This window comes from Pristiophorus japonicus, chromosome 20 (genome assembly GCF_044704955.1).
Source record: "Pristiophorus japonicus isolate sPriJap1 chromosome 20, sPriJap1.hap1, whole genome shotgun sequence".
Lineage (NCBI taxonomy): Eukaryota > Metazoa > Chordata > Chondrichthyes > Pristiophoridae > Pristiophorus > Pristiophorus japonicus.
The window spans coordinates 17,097,080-17,101,310 of NC_091996.1; the positions used below are offsets into that span (position 1 = coordinate 17,097,080).

General features: G+C 48.3%; 2 pseudogenes; both read right to left on the reverse strand.

Moving 5' to 3' along the window:
• Positions 1-2,712: 2,712 nt before the first annotated feature.
• Positions 2,713-2,913, reverse strand: LOC139233288 (U2 spliceosomal RNA; annotated as a pseudogene).
• A 529-nt stretch (positions 2,914-3,442) lies between these two features.
• Positions 3,443-3,681, reverse strand: LOC139233231 (U2 spliceosomal RNA; annotated as a pseudogene).
• Positions 3,682-4,231: the final 550 nt, after the last annotated feature.

Genomic DNA, 4,231 nt, shown 5'->3' on the forward strand with positions numbered 1-4,231 from the left:
AAACAACGAAGGATCAACGATTGATGGGCAGTCTGTGGGAGGAGCCTCAGAGAGAGAGACCACAAAGACAAGATTATGTTGATGACTAATGCGTGTTATTGAAAAATTTAACAGAGAAGACGGCAAGAGTGAGATTAACTTTAACCTTTATGCCTGGCAGATGAAAAAAGAGCCTGTGACCTATGTTTGCAGCTTTCGAAAGAATCGAAATGCAGAGATAACAATCTACTGACAGGGTGCGATAGAAGATAGTTTCTTGGAAGTCAATTTGCACAGAAATCAGCCGCGCTTTTCCTGTATGGGGTGGAGCGGTGTGTGAGAGCTCTCTGTATTCTGAAGAGTCCCTAACATGAGTTATTGGAAACAAGCACACTAAAGGACTGGGGTTGGTGCAATGAGTTACAGCATGGTGCGGGGGGGGGAGGGGGGGGGGGCGGTTAGGTGTTACTGATTTGTGCTTCCAGAGCACAACACCGGAATCAGGAATGTGATTCCATAAGGAAAATTTGTAAAATCCACCCTATAGTCCTTTGGGATTTAGGTTTAAAACACCTCATGCCAGTACAATGAGTATCTTCTCTCTCTGCCAGCACTGAAATCTAAAAGTTACGCAAAAAGACCAGAAAGCAATGTAAAGTTGAAACACCTCACTGATACAGTAAGGTACGTATGTCATAGATCGGGAATTGACAGTCATTGAAAAGAATTACTTGCATTTATATAGCGCCTTTCATGACAACTGGACATGCTAAGGCGTTTTACAGCCACTGAAGTACTTTTAGAGTGTGGTCACTGTTGTTGTTATGTTCAGAATAACTCCACAAGACTGTATGCTGTAAGCTCAAACTGTTGTGACCTTGGTCTCTTTAATGTAACTCCAGAGTAAGGAAGCAGCATGGTAGTCTGCCTTTTATACCTGCTTGCCCAGGGTGTGCAGGTCACCCTTGGGTCTCCAACAGGTGTGCACCCTGATGACAAGTCTTACACGCTAGTAAAGTTTACATACATAACAGTTGTAATGTGGGAAACACGGCAGCCAATTTGCGCACAGCAAGCTCCCACAAACAGCAATGTGATAATGACCAGATCATCTGTTTTTTTTGTTGTTATATTGACTGAGGGATAAATATTGGCCAGGACACCGGGGATAACTCCCCTGCTCTTCTTCGAAATATTGCCATGGGATATTTTACGTCCACCTGAGAGAGCAGACGGGACCTCAGTTTAACGTCTCATCCGAAAGACGTTACCTCCGACAGTGCAGCACTCCCTCAGCACTGCACTGGAGCATCAGCCTCGATTTTCCGTGCTCGAGTCCCTGGAGTGGGACTAGACACCACAACCTCAGAGGCGAGAGTGTGACCCATTGAGCCACAGTTGTACCCTCTCTAAATGAGCTCACCAATTCCTTGCCAACTTATGGGCATTTTTCATGCTGCGGACCGACTCCCGCCCGAAAGTATATGGAAGCTGCGCTGACTCAAGCCAAGGCAGGCAACTCGCAGCAAGCGGAGCAGTGTTTAATAGTTCCAGTTGTGTCCCTATTAATAGATTTGTTCAGATCATAAATCTGGTCTTTGTAGACTTGCCAGAAGCATGAGCTCAAGGATAAATACAGATGCCATGTGGTTCCAATTCTATTTTTACTATGATGTCAAATACTGGTCTCACACAGGCACCAGCGTTGCCTCCTCTGTGTGATTTCGGTGTGTGTGCCGCCATAGGTATCAACTGCATTGCATCGAAAGCCATATCTTGTGTGTTCGTTCTTCCCCTCTTGTCTCCTTCTACCATAGATTTCATACATAATCATACAGCACAGAAGGAGGCCAAATGGCCCATCGAGCATGTGCCCGAGCTATCCACTTACTCCCCCCCACCCCCCTGCTCTTTCCCCATAGCCCCGCAATGTTTTCCCTTTTTAAGTATATATCCAATTCCTTTTTGAAAGTTGCTACTGAACCTTCTTCCACCGCCCTTTCAGGCAGTGCGTTCCAGATCACAACAGCTCACTGCATAAAAACATTTCTCCTCATTGTAATGTATTTGCTTCATGGGTCCTTTGCTTAAGAATTCATAACAACACATTGCTATTAAGAACTAATTGGTTTATTAACAAAAGGTTTAACAATGACACTGCACATTACCAGTTCATCCACCAGGCTCACAACCACCTGCCTCATCGTGGACCCACCGAACCCAACTGGCTGGGGTTTTATTGAGTCTTGTGAACATCACGTGACTGGCTAAGCCACTCCCAACTCAACAGTTCTACAAACATCATCATAGGCAGTCCCTCGAAATCGAGGAAGACTTGCTTCCGCTCTAAAAGTGCGTTTTCAGGTGACTGAACAGTTCAATATGGGAATTACAGTCTCTGTCACAGGTGGGACAGACAGTGGTTGGAGGAGCATACTCACAGTTGCATACATTGCACTCATCTCTCCCTTCTGCTTCTTTTGTCAATTATCTTAATTTTTTTTTAATTCATTCATTCAAGGGATGTGGGCGTCGCTGGCAAGGCCGGCATTTATTGCCCATCCCTAATTGCCCTTGAGAAGGTGCTGTTTTTTTTTAATGTTTTATTCGTTGCCAATCTTTCCAATTCTTTGTCAGATCAACTTGTCAGATCATAAACGCCAAAGGTCACCTTGCACCCATCAAGGATCACTCTGCGCCAATGATTTTGCTCTTAGCCAAAAGGCCTAGAGCCAAAGCTGCACCGTTCCTGGAAGTACTGCAATACCAGGTTCGTGCCATGGAGGTGGACGGGTCAGGCCCCCCACCCACCTCCTATTTCCAAAAAGCATAGGAGAACCACCTTCCTGATCCAGGGAGAACCACTTTCTGGTCATGGTTACTCCCCTGTCAGGTCAGTTACGCATGATCTTAGCCAAAAGGCCGAGAGGAAGGTGCTGTTGAGCCATCTTGTTGAGTGGCTCGCTGGGCCATTTCGGAGGGCAGTCAAGAGTCAACCACATTGCTGTGGGCCTGGAGTCACATATAGGCCAGACCGGTTAAGAACAGCAGATTTCCTTCCCTAAAGGACATCAGTGAACCAGATGTTTTTTTTTTACAACAATCCGGTAGTTTCATGGTCAACATTATTGACACTAGCTTTTTGATTCCAGAATTATTTAATCAAATTTATATTCCCCAGCTGCCGTGGTGGGGTTATGAACTCATGTCTCTGGATCATTAGCCCAGGCCTCTGGATTACTAGTTCGGTAACATAACCACTATTCCACCGTGCCCCTGGATCTATGTCCTCTGGTTACCGACCCCACTATTTTGCGTCGTGTTATTCTCTGGTAGCTCACGGAAATTTTTTTTTTTTTCCGTAGCCAATCTTTCCAATTCTTTGTCAGATCACAAACGCCAGAGGTCACCTTGCACACATCAAGGATCATCCTGCGCTAATGCTCTTAGCCAAAAGGCCTAGAGCCCAAGCACCGTTCCTGGAAGTACTGCAATACCAGGTTCGTGCCATGGAGGTGGATGGGTCAGCAACCCCACACATCTCCGTGGAGGTGGATGGGTCAATCCACCCCACCCACCTCCTATTTCCAAAAAGCATAGGAGAACCACCTTCCTGATCCAGGGAGAACCACGTTGGGGGTCATGGTTACTCCCCTGTCAGGTCAGTTACGCATGATCTTAGCCAAAAGGCCGAGAAGCTGGTAGCTCACGGAAATGGCCGTTCCTCACGTGGCACCAGAGCAGTGGGTGCGGGTGGCCGTTGCACACCAGCCACCACACGGGCTTGACAGAGCTAGGTCTTGATCCAGTGGCAAGGGTTAATCCAAGACGATTGGCGACCAAGCTCTGCCGCATCGACTGAGTGCGCACGCATGCTCCTACCATCCATAGATCGCTGTGTGGGCAGGCCCGTGCTGCCCCTGGGTCCCCTTGGGCTCGGCTGAATGCCCCCCACCACTGTGGACTAGCCTGCCAACGGGCATTGCCTGGGGCTAGGCTTACTCATGAAGGTCGGAGAGTGAGGTGAGATTTTAAGGCCTGGGTCTCATTTTAATGTCCGCTCACTGACTCGCGCTCACAAGCCAACGGGAATGACATAGAGGGCAGCGTTCGGGAGCGGGAAATCGCGCAGTCACCGGTCACCTCCCGCAACCCCAGGACATGGTGCCTGCTGAGGCGGGGGCGGGTTGGGGGTGGGTGGGGGGTGGGAGGGGCGTTGGAATCCAGGACAATCGTGGCCAGGAGTCGGGGG